The sequence below is a fragment of the Coregonus lavaretus genome (assembly GCF_964263955.1).
Source record: "Coregonus lavaretus genome assembly, chromosome: 31".
Lineage (NCBI taxonomy): Eukaryota > Metazoa > Chordata > Actinopteri > Salmoniformes > Salmonidae > Coregonus > Coregonus lavaretus.
This window is the reverse complement of record NC_140018.1, coordinates 7220877-7237371: the sequence shown is the minus strand read 5'-3', so window position 1 is coordinate 7237371 and position 16495 is coordinate 7220877. Positions and strand designations below refer to the sequence as shown.

At 41.9% G+C, this 16495-nt stretch overlaps 1 pseudogene across 1 annotated transcript; it reads left to right on the top strand.

Annotated features, from left to right (window-relative positions):
• Positions 1–8623: 8623 nt before the first annotated feature.
• On the top strand, positions 8624–9731 carry LOC311106557 (B2 bradykinin receptor-like; annotated as a pseudogene). The gene has a single exon. The product of its transcript is annotated as a B2 bradykinin receptor-like (transcript).
• The last annotated feature ends 6764 nt before the right edge of the window (positions 9732–16495 follow it).

The window sequence follows — 16495 nt, the reverse complement described above, 5'->3', positions numbered from 1 at the left end:
ACCCGCTACGAACGGACTAAATAATGAAAACGTTGCTGGCAGCGGAATCCAATACAGCTGGGAGACTTGGCTGGATGACAGAGTCCCGGACAGAGAAGTGGAGCCGGCCGGCTTCACCCTGGTCGGAGCGGACCTCGATCTGACAGTCACAGGGAAAATCGATCCTGGTAAGAGAGCGACTCTGTACCCCCGAGCCCCGACATTGAACTGCTTTCTGTGTCACTGTGACCTTACTATCTGCCCCGTGAGTTCCCCCAATTGTTTGTTACCGTTGTGTACTGTTGATAATCACAAGTTTACTGGAGAACTGAGACCAAGTAGAGACTTTGGACAGGGTGGATATGCACAAGATTTTAGTCAGACCAAGCTATAACATTATATATTTACTACGACAGTACATTCAACCAAAAGCTAATATAACAAAGGCATCAGAGATTATTTATAATCTGTCACAGAAACTGGAATCCATCTCCCCAGATCAGTCAATAAATGCTTCATTGACTTATATGCTGCCCCTGTCTTCATGTTGTTGCTGGACATATCTTTTTTAAAATGTGTGTAGGTCACCTAAATCATCAGAAGAATTGCCCCTCCTGAGAATTTTTTCAGGAGCCGCCACTGCTAAGCATGTTGTATAGATATTGATGCCTTCCTTGTTGTGTTACAAAGTGGGATTCAAATTGATTTAATTGTCACTTTTTGTCAATGATCTACACACAATCTGTAATGTCAAAGTGGAAGAAATTATAATATAGTTGTTTTGTTGTTGTTAGAAGCACCTTTGGTGGCGATTACAGCTGTGAGTCTTTTTGGGTAAGTCTCTAAGAGCTTTGCACACCTGGATTGTACAATATTTGCACATGTATTCTTTTTTAAATTCTTCAAAGTTCTGTCAAGTTGGTTGTTGATCATTGCTAGACAGCCATTTTTAAGTCTTGCCATAGATTTTCAAGCTGATTTAAGTCATAACTGTAACCAAGCCACTCAGGAACATTCAATGTTGTCTTGGTAAGCAACTCTAGTGTATATTTGGCCTTGTGTTTTAGGTTATGTCTTGCTGAAAGGTGAATATAAATCTCGCAGTGTCCCAATGAGTCGTAATACCCATAAAACCTAGCGGTCAAACAAGGAAATGGTTCCAATCGTTTTTCCACCATTCATTTTTCCCATAGGGGATTTTAGAAACACTTAAAAAATAAGGGCTGTGTTTCGTGTAGGCTTACCCTGGCGTGACGTTTTGATAACCATGTAAATCTCTCTAGGACAGGGTGACTTATCAATATATTTGCCTGTATTTACCCCCCAAAAAAACAAAAATTAAATGCTAATTAGCTGCTAATGTGGCTATCATAAAGAACTACAAATGCCATGATGATCTGAACGAGACTGCTGAATCGATGCAAAGGTAAGAATCTCTGGATTAACTATCTAATGTAAGCTACATTTAGTAATGAATAAATTGGCAATATTTCTTTGAATTAAATTCTGTGAACTGTCTTGTGCAAGTTTTAAATTGACACTACCTGTTAGCAAAGGTGTTAGCTAGAGATGACGAGCAGGAGCTTGCAGGGATTTGTAGTTTTTCATGATTTCTACTTTTATGCTAATTAGCATGTTCGAATCTGAGAGTAAATAGAGCCGAATATATTGATAAAAGTCACCTTGTCCGAGAGAGATTTATATGGTTATCAAAAATGTCACGAAACAGAGGCCTTAGCTGAAGTGTTTCTAAAATTCGCTATCGGTAAAAATTTATGGTGGAACAATTATTGGAACCATTTCCCTGTTTGACAGCTAGGTTTAATGGGTATTATGACACCTCCACTGTGGGGCTCTATTCTGTTTATTTTTATCCCAAAATAACTCCCTAGTCCTTGCCAATGACAAGCATACCCAAAACATGATGCAGCCACCACCATGCTTGAAAATATGAAGAGTGGTACTCTGTTGTGTTTGATTTGCCCCAAACATAACACTTTGTATTCAGGACATAAAATGCATTTCTTTGCCCAATTTTTTGCAGTATTACTTTAGTGTCTTATTGCAAACTTGTGACAATGTGTCCAATTTATAGCTCTCACACACAAAAATAAAAGTGCAGGTAAGTAACATCGCGTTAAGCCTGTTTTTGTGCAAGAGATATTTTCTTTGAGCTGCCTGAGCAGGCTGGAGAGTCAAAGGATATGAACGCCAAAACATGAGGACTGCTCTGCTGCTCATCAGGGCAGCAAAGATACATTATTCATCCTCTGGGACAAGCAGAGATGTGTAACACTACTGTCATGGCAGGAAATGACTATGGAGTTAGTCTAACTAGACCATTACTGCACATTCATTTGAAAGGAATATGAACTCATCATGTTCATCACCTCTTCACTGTTCAGTCATTTGGCAAGGTACACCAGCAAACACTTGTGCGTTCTGACTCATTTTCACTCCGAAGGGGGGCTTCTGGGGAAATTATGTAAATAAGAAGAACACGAAGGTCCAAGTTACATTCCCCAGAAGCCCCCCTTCCTCCCTCAACCTCTTTGAAAGCAGCAACCTGTTCCAAGTTGCTATGGAGACCACACCAATTCAACCCAAAATAATGTGGCAATCTTCTGTTTCTCAAGCGGTTGAACAGACAAATGCTCCAACTGAACACTGTATTTGTTTTAAAATACCACTGTGAACATTCATCGATGGAACGTTTTAATAATATAAGTAATTCTCGGCACTGTTGACACATTGTTTGCTAGCATTGTAGTCACAGCCTAATGGATACCTACTGCCATGTTATCTGGAATTACTTAATGCAGTCAAGTTCAGGTGATGTGCCATGATGAACTAACTGTTCTTTCCAATGCCATGTCAATATATCAGTGCACTTTTATTATAACTGACAAATATTTTAAATGTTTTGGGAGAATTCAAGTGTTCACTTTTGAATACGTAAATCCATTCTAATGAAAGTTCTCGTCAAGATGATGATTTTGCTTGAAATGACACCAGAACGAATTTCCTGATTGTGCATGAGATTAGAGAATTTGTTAATTATTACATGGTAATAACCGCAATAGGTCTTATATATCTCTACTGGATCTTTCCCACTATGGAGTTTTCAGCCACTGTGTGCCACACATGTTAGCACATGTACAGTATTTACATTGTATAGAAGTGTTTGTGTGATTGGACAGCAACATGAATAACACCAAACCAAGGGCCTCATTTATAACCGTTGGGTAAATTTAAACACTAAATATCTTCCATTTCTGAAAGACTGCACACGCCAAAAATATATTGAGATTTATAAATCAGACAGTCCTGAAAGTGTTTGTGCGTGAACGAGCGCCTGAAAAATCCCGTCATTCACTTTTTATGGTGACAACAACGCCCTTATTTTACTTTGGAAGTATTGGAATTAGGCAAAGGCAGTTTCTGAAAGAAAAAAACAATTGCAAATTGTTGTAGACCTGTAAACAGATCATTTGAATTCAATATTTTGTGTTAACTTTTTCCCGAACCTAAATATGCTGGAAACATTGTCTAGTAGCCTATGTCTACTAAATTAATGTTTTACTACAGTTCATCTGTTATTCTACTGTACATTCTAAACAGCGCTCCCTTTCGGATGCATCGAGAAAAATAAGCTACTTGAAATAGTAGCTATATATACTATATTATACCTAACTAAATGAGAGATGTGCATTGTAACTTGTTTTAGGCTAAAGCTTCTTCGGGAATATGAACCCATCTTGGCCAGAAAAGGTAGCGAGGAATTTATTCTGCAATGGTTATGAAAATATGTATTATGTTTATAAATGTAATATTGTCTACTTGAGACACTTTAAATTATAGTAGGCTATTCAGATATAGGATGTTCAGCCTAAAAAAAATGTCACTGGAAATGGTGAACCATCTGTTTTACGTTAAACTGCACTACAGATCACATAGAGCTAAATACTTAACAGCTGATCTATTTACTACTGTAAAGTGGGTCCAATTAAATGAGAGATGGGACATTGTAGGCCAATAGGCTACTTAGCGTATCAGTCAGAAATGTGAGCAATTTATTCTGCAATGATCATGGAAATTAAATAGGAAATACATGCCTATTTGCATAACTGTTTTAGAATTCAAAGATGAAAAAAATAATCTTCTCACTAACAGCAAATGATTAAATCTTGTTATATTTACGAATAAGCATGTCATCATATCCCCCGTCCCCACAAAATACTAGGCTACTTGCCTCCTCGCAATGCAGGACTTTAACCGCTAGAAACTGTGCGTAGGCATGGTCGAAAGTTTGCGGGAAGCTAAGCACATAGACATGTCAAGTTCTGTTTTTATAAAGGCCAACATTTGCGTGAACTGGCGCATGTTTGGGGGTCTATTTAGTACATACGCAACGTTTATAAATGAGGCCCCAGTGGACCGTCTCCTCCAAACCTCCAACACACCCCCTGTGTCTTACGCAGTGCTATACTGCTACAAACTTTCATTAAGTAATTCATCTCGGTTGACAGGCTGATCTGCAGATTGTGATGCAGCTTGCCACCCTGCATGCTCCAGCCTGACCTGATGAGAGAGAGAGAGACACATAGAGAGAGATCGCTGGGCCAGCCTGTCACAGCAACAGCGCTCGGCTGTTCTTGGCACAACTGTGGCCCCCAGGCAACTGCAAAAATGTACACACGACACATTGCATATCTCCCTCAGATAAACACGATGATCCACATGATGGATGGCGAAGACTAACCTGGTGTTAGTGTGTTCTCTTTACCAGGGGAGTGGGGAATCGACCCAGCACGCTTTGTCCCTGACTTAGATGACCCCCTGGAGAACCAACTGTGGCCAACGACTGCTGCTCTCCTCTGCAGCCTACGGACAGGATGATACCGGAGTAGGAAGTGAATGAGGCACACTGGCCATTCATTTCTTTTCTTTGCTAATTGATTTAGCCATCTAGCCATTTCAGCCTGCAACCATGTGGCTAATCGATATCTCACACGTACAAAAATAAAAGTTCAGATAAGCAACAGAGGGTTAAACCTGTTTTTGTGCGAGAAAGATCTCTGTTTTGGGGGAACGGTCTGAATGAGGATGAGGGGATACTACTGGAAATGTAACAGAGAACAGAGGGTAATACTCACACAAAAAAATGTGTATCAATGTATTTCACTCTACTTTCTGTATTGCAGAACTATGACCTAGAAGCTAAAAAACGCTAAGCTGTCACAGAAATGATGGAAAGTAATCTCCCTGTAGTGACCCTTCACCAAGATCTATGTAAACATGCAGGCCAAGGTCATAACATAAACACCTTAAGGACGATGACGGGCTTTATAATGAGAGAACCTAATGTTTCCCAAATCTAATAGTATTTCTGTGCGAACATGATAAACAAATTATATCAGGGGTTTGCTGGCTGTACTGTACTGAAAAAGCCCAGAGGCTCAGGTGATTCAACGGCCAGTGTTCCCACAGGTTCAGAAAGATTTGGGAGACTGATTGCTATAGTGCAATACAATCCTGTAGCCTAGCCATGGCTGGTTTCTGTGGAAACGGTTTATTTTCTGATGTTGGAAAGAGAGTCCGAATTTCCAACCGAATTTACATTGAACACGACAGAAAGTGTCATACTGTACACAGTGTGTTTCAATGGTATATTTCATGTTTAGTTTACCCTGTAGAAAATGAATCTGGCATGTTTGGTGAAAAGCGAGCTGAGACAAGCTCCACAGCCAATCTAAAATACTGTATCCTGAGATTTAATCAAACAAATATGGGAGAATGTTTAACTCTGGATAAATGTATTCTAAACATGTTAACCTCTCTAATGGACTTGCCCGCACTTGTATGGATCTAGAACACTGCAGTTTACTTCCTACTGTAAATGTGGCTCTTATTAAATATCTCCAAGGAAAGATAAGTGGGTCGTGGTTTCAATTACAAATATACTGAACAAAAATATCAACGCAACATTGTAAGGTGTTGGTCCCATGTTGTTCTTCATTTGTTCTTAAATGACTTGCCTAGTTAAATAAAGGTTAAATAAAAAATAAGAAAAACAATAATGTTTCATGAGCTGAAGAAATAAAAGATCCCAGAAATGTTCCATATGCACAAAAGGCTTAATTCTCTCAAATGTTGTGCACAAATTTGTTTACATACCTGTTAGTGAGCATTTCTCCATTGCCAAGATAATTCATCCACCTGACAGGTGTGGCATATCAAGAAACTGATTAAAAAGAGTATGATCATTACAGGTGCACCTTGTGCTGGGGACAATAAAAGCCACTCTAAAATGTGCAGTTTTGTCACACAACACAATGCCACAGATGTCTCAAGTTTTGAGGGAGTGTACAATTGGCATGCTGACTGCAGGAATTTCCACCAGAGCTGTTGCCATATAATTTCATGTTCATTTCTCTACCATAAGCCACCTCCAATGTCATTTTAGAGAATTGGGCAGTACGTCCAACCGGCCTCACAACCGCAGACCACGTGTAACCACGCCTGCCCAGGACCTCCACATCTTCACCTGTGGGATTGTCTGAGACCAGCCACCCGGACAGCTGATGAAACTGTGGGTTTGCACAACCGAAGAATTGTGAAACAGTCTCAGTGAAGCTCTTCTGCGTGCTCATCGTCCTCTCCAGGGTCTTGACCTGAATGCAGTTCGGCATCGTAACCAACTTCGGTGGGCAAATGCTCACCTTCGATGGCCACTGGCACGCTAGAGAAGTGTGATCTTCACGGATGAATCTGTACTGGGCAGATCGCAGACAGTGCTTATGGCGTCGTGTGGGCGAGCGGTTTGCTGATGTCAATGTTGTGAACAGAGTTACCCATGGTGGAGGTGGGGTTATGGTATGGGCAGGCATAAGCTACGGACAATGAACAAAACTGCATTTTATCAATGGCAATTTGAATGCACAGAGATATCGTGACGAGATCCTGAGGCCCATTGTCGTGCCAGTCATCCGCCGCCATCACCTCATGTTTCAGCATGATAATGCACAGCTTCATGTCGCAAGGATCTGTACGCAATTCCTGGAAGCTGAAAATGTCCCAGTTCTTCCATGGCCTGCATACTCACCAGACATGTCACCCATTGAGCATGTTTGGGATGCTCTGGATCGACGTGTATGACAGCGTGATCCAGTTCCCGCCAATATCCAGCAACTTCGCACAGCCATTGAAGAGGAGTGGGACAACATTCCACAGGTCACAATCAACAGCCTGATCAACTCAGGTCACAATCAACAGCCTGATCAACACAAATGGTGGTCACACCGGATACTGACTGGTTTTCTGATCCACGCCCCTACCTTTTTTTTAAAGGTATCTGTGACCAACAGATGCATGTCTGTATTCCCAGTCATGTGAAATCCATAGATTAGGGCCTAATGAATTTATTTCAATTGATTGATTTTCTTATATGAACTGTAACTCATTGAAATCTTTTAAATTATTTTATGTTGCATTTATGTTTTTGTTCAGTGAGCCAGACAGAAATAGGCCTACATAGGGAAAAAACTGGTCTGTGTTGGACGGCAGAATGACAACATTGTAATCATCTGTGTTCGGCTCATATAAGAGCGGCCATCCCCCCAGAACGCTCTTCAGTAGAGCAGAGATGGTCATGGTGATGATACATGGGGAATGAACACAGAGGAGGTGTACAGAGCTCTGGAGATAAGGTGAGTTAACATTAAGGCCATTTGGCATCTTCATGGAATGAAAAAGATAATCATAGTGAAATATCTTTCACCTTTTAACGGCAATGTTTTCTTTTCGGAAAGTTTATTAGATTAGGTGCCTGCAAAATGTTGGCCAAATGAAAAAAATAGTTATTCTAAGAATGTGAGGAGGATAAGGATAATGTGAGGATGATAGGATAATTCAGAGTGGCTGAATTGTAACAGATCCAAGTTAAAAATAGCAAAACGTTGGATACAACCTGTTGGATCCTCAACATATAATGTATGGGCCATGTTTGTGGTCAGGAAAAGGAATACTGTATGAACATTGAGCACAGACAGAGGACGCACACAGAAGCTAAACAGAGGTCTGAGCTTATTTGAACAGTTTTGAAATGTGCTATTGCTTCAGTTATGTATTGGACCAACTTACAAGTCATGGCATTACAATTATTTTATTGTCAGAATGAATCAAAGTCTACTAAATGTTAGCAGACTTGAGAGGTTCCTGAGCATCAGTGAAACATTACGCTGGTATCTGTTTCTCATTATTCAAGTCCAGTATTGAACTTTTCCACTGTTAAAAGTAATAAGTATGACCGGAGAGTGAAGGAAACACTCCTTATGTGGCTTCCAGAGGCTGGAGGGAGGAGCTATAGGAGGACTGGCTCATTGTAATGGCTGGAATGGAATCAATGGAACGGTATCAAACATATGGAAGCCACGTTTGACTCTGTTTCATATATTCCATTCCAGCCATTACAATGAGCCCCTCCTCCTATAGCTCCTCCCACCAGTCTCCACTGGTGGATTCTCATGTGTTGCCTCTTTTTCCTAAGGATGTCGCAGTTCAATGATTGTTCCAACATGCTTGACCTTGTGAAAAAACATGGGAAAAAGATGTAGATAAAACATTATTTTTGTCCAGTTTCCCAATGTTCCTGAACACAACCAAGGGGCTCCTCCCCACTGAGGGCCCAGACTCAAAGCTGGACTGGACCGAATTGGACCCCTCCAACTGTACCAACTACACAGCAGCCTGGGACTGGCTTTCCTCTTACCAGCCAGTCTACATGGTTCTGCTCAGTGTGGTGGGCATGGTGGCCAACGGCCTGGTCCTCTGTGTCTTCTGTCTGCAGAGGAAGCCATGCACCGTGGCTGATGTCTACCTGGGCAACCTGGCAGCTGCAGACCTGGTCATGGTGTCCTGTCTACCCTTCTGGGCTACTACCATCGCTAACGGCTACCACTGGGAGTTCGGCGAGCCCATATGCAAGCTGGTCAACGTGGCCATCTCCATGAACTACTACTGTAGTGTTTTCTTCCTGGTGCTGGTTAGCGTCGATCGCTACCTGGCTCTGGTCCGGCCCATGTGCCAAAGCCGGCTGCGGAGGGCGGCCTGGGCCAAGCGCATCTGCCTGGGGATATGGATCGTGGGGTTCCTGCTGAGTCTGCCCATCCTGGTCTTCCGCAGTGTGAAATACGTGGCCACGGCTGGGGTGATGGCCTGTATCCTGGCCTACCCCCATCCGGAATGGGAGATCCGGCGCAACATCACCAATAACGTTGTTGGGTTCCTACTTCCGGCGATAGTGGTGGCGTACTGCAGTCGCCACATCGTGATCACTCTGAAAGATGGTCAGATCAGAAAATCTCCCGGGGTGAGGTCAGAGAGGAAGGCCACACAACTGGTCCTGACTGTCCTCGCGGTCTTCCTCATCTGCTGGACGCCCTACCAGGTGGTGCGCTTCCTGGACACACTGGATTACTTCCAGGTCACGCCAGGGTGCCTCTGGGGTCACATTCTGGACATTAGCGTACAGCTGTCCACCTACCTGGCGTATGCCCACAGCACCATCAACCCCTTCCTGTACGTCATTGTGGGGAGACACTTCCGGAAGAAGGCGAAGGAAGTGTTCGGGACAATGTTAAAACGCAGGTTTGAAGGAGAAATATTTCCTGACGTTAAATTTCACCTCCAGTGGAAGACTAGACACTCAAAGGATACAATGTGCACAACTTGTGAAACAAATTGTGACGTGACGAGAGTCTGTCTGTCTGGACTTCCGTCTGTCCTCTGAAAGAACTGATCCAGACAAACATTTCACCTTCAGCTGCTTTTACTTATTGTAAATATGTTCTGTCTTGAAACTGAATGGATCTCCGTCAGTTGTTGCTGAGAAATCAAATGAGGTGAAAAAGTGATCAGGGATATCCAGATGACTTGTAATTACCGGCAGAAATCTGTTCCCAATCATCAAGAGGTTTATTACTGCAAATAGTCAATTTGGCTGTCTACAATATTTGTTCGCTTTATCTAACTCCTGTTGTAATTCATTTGTTGATTTATGGAGAAATATTATGAATAGCTACAGACTCCATTTGGGTGCACGATCCTAAAGATTTATGTTGTAATAAAGGCGCTAAATAATGACTGTCTGGTGTAGAAGATTAATCTAAATGTGATCTATGAAGCATTGTATTGTCATAGAGCTCCTTTTAACTTTGATAGAGTGTGCCATTATGATACATTATTCTCCTACAGAAGGACTATGAATGGGACTTGCTGACTAATTGAAATGTAAAAGGTCATACTGTCCTGTAAAATGCTCATGTTACTTTTTCTTCTTGGACACTAAATTAAAAGAGGTTCTGGTTTAAACTTCCGTATTTCTTATTAATTCAGTGCTGCAAATATTTCTGTATTGCATAAAAATAACTTTTGTATGTATCAAAATGCTGTCCACTATAATGTGATGATAAAGAAATCCATGCCGTGTTTGAGTAAACAGAGCTCTATTTCTCAGTAGTCTATGTGCACTGTTGACAAAGACTAGTACTTATTATGGTACTTATTATGGCACCTACTAACGCTGATATGTTGAGCACTTTGCTTACACCAACAATCATCTTGTCTCAGACCACACTGTGCTGCAATACTTCAGGCTAAAGTATTCCCGGTAACACTTTATTTGGATAATCCATCTGTAGAGGCTCTACAGACTATCAGTAACATTTCAACTAATTATCTACTAACCCTAACCCTTACCCCAACCCTTATTCTAAACCTAACCATAACCTTAGCAAGCAGTTGCTTATCAACAGATAGTGTGTTGATAGTATGACCATCTGTAGATCATCTACAGATGGACTATCCAGACTACCCAAATAAAGTGTAACTGTATTCCCCTCACTAGCTAATGCAATCCATGAAGCATGCTGCGAATTCAATGAACCTTCAGAAACATCTCACTGTCCTCAGAGTTGGCTGGAAGCTGTTTAAAGGATGTCACAGAGTAATTACCAGAAAGGTCTTTCTCCTTCGTCTTCCTGCAGGCAGGTTTACTACAGCATGCCCTCGTTGACTCCCAGACAGATGGACATGTTCTGCGCAGGGTCAGTCGGGCCACTGTAAAATGGGCACAGTGGCGCTGCCAATGGCAGCCATTAAACATGGTCGTACAGAGGTCTATTAGAAATTGGCACAGATTACCATGCGTGCTTGGGCCTGCGTATCATTTTGAGGGATAACAAAGCCATTTAAACCACCTCTAATCAGGGCGGAATAATGTTTAACTCAAACAAATGTATCTACATTAAAGAAGCACGACACCCCATAGACATATAATGGCATCCACTGCTCAGTGTATGATAATGTACTGAGCTACTCAGATAAGCAAACGTCCACAGTGTTCTAAGTTACAATAATGGTGAGGAGCCTATGATTAGGCGCTTATGATCTTCACATGCTAACCAGGAAGATACTAACCTCTTTCTATGCCCCTTGGGGCAACACAATGGCCATTAACGTATTATAATATACAGATAATGATGTTGGAAGAGTCTGCCATGATGCGGTCATTAGAGATAACGCAGGCCTGGAAATAATAACAACCACATTATTGGGGCTCACTGTGCTTCACAGCTATGGGTTTATCAATTAGACTGTTATGGATAGAACACATTAGTAAAATGAGCTCCCTCAGGCCTTGTAGTTGTATTGGGTTATAAACTGGGTTGTGTTCAGTAGGTAAAAAACATGTTGAAGTAGAGTGGAACGGAGCTGTACTACCTGAACTTGTCCAATAAGAATACAGATATTTGTCTTCTGTTGCAAAATGTTATGCTACAGTATGCACCACTTAGCATGACCCTGATGTCAACCCAGAGTACGTCGATGAGTGGAGATGGACTTGGATCTGATGGCAGTTCAGAAGGCAGCCACCAGAGGTCAGCATGTTACCACAGATTGCACTAAAGACTACATTGAAACACACTCATGAAATGAACAAAATAAAATCTGTAAAAATAACAACTATGCTATAAGTATAAAGGATCATATTCAGACTATTTAGCGTTTACACATTAATTGCACAAAGGAAAACAAGGCACTGTTTCTTATTGGCATTTGAAAGGTCAAGACACACATAGGGACTCAATGCATGAATTTACAAAATATGTCTATTTAAATAGCCTATCAACTCATATCGCAAATTTTCATAACTACTTTCATAACTTTTGTATGTATCAAAATGCTGTCCACTACACTGTGATGATATAAATTAATCCATGCCGTGTTTGAGTAAACAGAGCTCTATTTCTCAGTAGTCTATGTGCACTGTTGACACAGACCAGTATTTATTATGGCAGCTCCTAACAGTGATATATGGAGCACTTTGCTTACACCAACAATGAGCTTGTCTCAGACCACACTGTGCTCGCAATATTTCTGGCTACAATATTCCCCTCTATGAACCCAACCAAAACATTGTCCTCATTCGATAAAATGCACACACATCTCAATGTCATAACAATACATTTATATGTTAGCCTAAATTCTCTAATTTTTCCCCTTCAAAGTGAATGTTACTCCAAAAATGAGAATTTGTATGAGCATAAACAGCAAATATGTGGTACTCACTCTCTGATGCAATCCATGAAGCATGCTCCAAACTCAATGAACCTTCAGAAACATCTCACTGTCCTCAGAGTTGGCTGGAAGCTGTTTAAAGGATGTCACAGAGTAATTACCAGAAAGGTCTTTCTCCTTCGTCGTCCTGCAGGCAGGTTTGCCACTGCATGCCCTCGTTGACTCCCAGACAGATGGACATGTTCTGCACAGGGTCAGTCGGGCCACTGTAAAATGGGCACACTGGCACTGCCAATGGCAGCCATCAAACATGGCCTTAAACATTTACATTTACGTCATTTAGCAGACGATCTTATCCAGAGCGACTTACAGTTAGTGAGTGCATAAATTTTTCATACTGGCCCCCCGTGGGAAACGAACCCACAACCCTGGCATTGCAAGCGCCATGCTCTACCAACTGAGCTACAGGGGACTATAAAATATTAAATTAAAGAGGTCTAAAAGAAATTGGCACAGATTACCATGCATGCTTGGGCCTGCGTATCATTTTGAGGGATAACCAAGCCATTTAAACCACCTCTAATCAGGGCGGAATAATGTTTAACTCAAACAAATGTATCTACATTAAAGAAGCACGACACCCCATAGACATAGAATGGCATCCACTGCTCATTGTATGATAATGTACTGAGCTACTCAGATAAGCAAACGTCCACAGTGTTCTAAGTTACAATAATGGTGAGGAGCCTATGATTAGGCGCTTATGATCTTCACATGCTAACCAGGAAGATACTAACCTCTTTCTATGCCTCTTGGGGCAACACAATGGCCATTAACGTATTATAATATACAGATAATGATGTTGGAAGATTTTGCCATGATGCTTTCATTGGAGATAATTTAGGTCTGGAAATAATAATAACCACATTATTGGGGATCACTGTGCTTCATGGCTATTGGATTTGTCATTAGGGGTTCAGCAGCGAAGCCGGTGAAACCCTATTGTATTTGTTGGCATTCATCATTATTATACATGGTTCTTCCCCCAACGAAAATAACATGACAAATTCTCGTGAGGTGGTAAGCCCTAGGACGCCCCAACTTGACATGATGGTAAAGGGCCATGGGCCACACCCTCTCATGCAATGCCATGCCAATTGGCTGCATGGTGGGACTATAACAAGTGACTGAAAATGCTAACTTTAAAAGCTCACGCCCCTCATCCCGTTTGAGCTACAGTCCTGTTTTGGTATGCATGTCCCTCTCCTCACAATGAACAAATTTGCCTCAAGGACCCATAAAATCCACCATGATGCATTTTCAACCATTTTGCATTTTGTAAAAACACTTAAAACGCTACTCCTCTGACAACTAATTACCGATCTGCACGAAACTTGATATATGGCATCTATAGACCAAGGTCCCTCAACGCACTGTTGTCCAGGCTAGTATGTCAAACAACATGACCGCTAGTGACCAATAAACATTCATTTGGGCATGGTCTCGCACAGAAATGCCTATACATCGGTCACAGATATTTGTATTGTAATAAAACTTAGTACACATGTTGCAAACACTGTCAAGACTCAACATATGCAATCGCCTTCATATCGACCACAGGTTGGCGCTATATCGGGCACATTTTTGTGTCTCTTGATCTGTGAAATTTGTGAGTTTGGCCACTTTGTGGCGCTGTTGGACAGGAAAAAATATGTATTTTTATTTATTTATTTCACCTTTATTTAACCAGGTAAGCCAGTTGAGAACAAGTTCTCATTTACAACTGCGACCTGGCCAAGATAAAGCAAAGCAGTGCGATAAAAACAACAGTTACATATGGAATAAACAAAAACAAAACGTACAGTCAATAACACAATAGAAAATCTATATACAGTGTGTGCAAATGTAGTAAGTTATGGAGGTAAGGCAATAAATAGGCCATAGTGCAAAATAATTACAATTTAGTATTAACACTGGAGTGATAGATGTGCAGAAGATGATGTGCAAATAGAGATACTGGGGTGCAAATGAGCAAAATAAATAACAATGTAAATAACAATATGGGGATGAGGTAGTGGGCTAATTACAGATGGGTTGTGTACAAGGTGCAGTGATCGGTAAACTGCTCTGACAACTGATGCTTAAAGTTAGTGAGGGAGATAAGTGTCTCCAGCTTCAGAGGTTTTTGCAGTTCGTTCCAGTCATTTGCAGCAGAGAACTGGAAGGAATGGCAGCCAAAGGAGGTGTTGGCTTTGGGGATGACCAGTGAGATATACCTGCAGGAGCGCAGACTACGGTTGGGTGTTGCTATGGTGACCAATGAGCTAAGATAAGACGGGATTTGCCTAGAAGTGATTTATAGATGACCTGGAGCCAGTGGGTTTGGCGACGAATATGTAGTGAGGGCCAGCCAACAAGAGCGTACAGGTCACAATGGTGGGTAGTATATGGGGCTTTGGTGACAAAACGGATGGCACTGTGATAGACTACATCCAATTTGCTGAGTAGAGTGTTGGAAGCTATTTTGTAAATGACATCGCCGAAGTCAAGGATCGGTAGGATTGTCCGTTTTACGAGGACATGTTTAGCAGCATGAGTGAAGGAGGCTTTGTTGCAAAATACGAAGCTGAATCTAGATTTAACTTTGAATTGGAGATGCTTACTGTCTAACCAGACACCTAGGTATTTGTAGTTGTCCATATTCTAAGTCAGACCTGCCGAGAGTAGTGATTCTAGTCGGGTGGGCGGGTGCGAGCAGCGTTCGATTGAAGAGCATGCATTTAGTTTTACTAGCATTTAAGAGCAGTTGTAGGCCACGGAAGGAGTGTTGTATGGCATTGAAGCTTGTTTGGAGGTTTGTTAACAGTGTCCAATGAAGGGCCAGATGGACAGTGGGGAGAACAAGTATTTGATACACTGCCGATTTTGCAGGTTTTCCTACTTACAAAGCATGTAGAGGTCTGTAATTTTTATCATAGGTACACTTCAACTGTGAGAGACAGAATCTAAAACAAAAATCCAGACAATCACATTGTATGATTTTTAAGTAATTAATTTGCATTTTATTGCATGACATAAGTATTTGATACATCAGAAAAGCAGAACTTAATATTTGGTACAGAAACCTTTGTTTGCAATTACAGAAATCATACGTTTCCTGTAGGTCTTGACTAGGTTTGCACACACTGCAGCAGGAATTTTGGCCCACTCCTCCATACAGACCTTCTCCAGATCCTTAAATTTTCTGTTGGGTTCAGGTCTGGAGACTGGCTAGGCCACTCCAGGACCTTGAGATGCTTCTTACGGAGCCACTCCTTAGTTGCCCTGGCTGTGTGTTTCGGGTCGTTGTCATGCTGGAAGACCCAGCCACGACCCATCTTCAATGCTCTTATTGAGGGAAGGAGGTTGTTGGCCAAGATCTCACGATACATGGCCCCATCCATCCTCCCCTCAATATGGTGCAGTCGTCCTGTCCCCTTTGCAGAAAAGCATCCCCAAAGAATGATGTTTCCACCTCCATGCTTCACGGTTGGGATGGTGTTCTTGGGGTTGTACTCATCTTTCTTCTTCCTCCAAACACGGCGAGTGGAGTTTAGACCAAAAAGCTCTATTTTTGTCTCATCAGACCACATGACCTTCTCCCATTCCTCCTCTGGAATCATCCAGATGGTCATTGGCAAACTTCAGACGGGCCTGGACATGTGCTGACTTGAGCAGGGGGACCTTGCGTGCGCTGCAGGATTTTAATCCATGACGGCGTAGTGTGTTACTAATGGTTTTCTTTGAGACTGTGGTCCCAGCTCTTTTCAGGTCATTGACCAGGTCCTGCCGTGTAGTTCTGGGCTGATCCCTCACCTTCCTCATGATCATTGATGCCTCACGAGGTGAGATCTTGCATGGAGCCCCAGACCGAGGGTGATTGACCGTCATCTTGAAC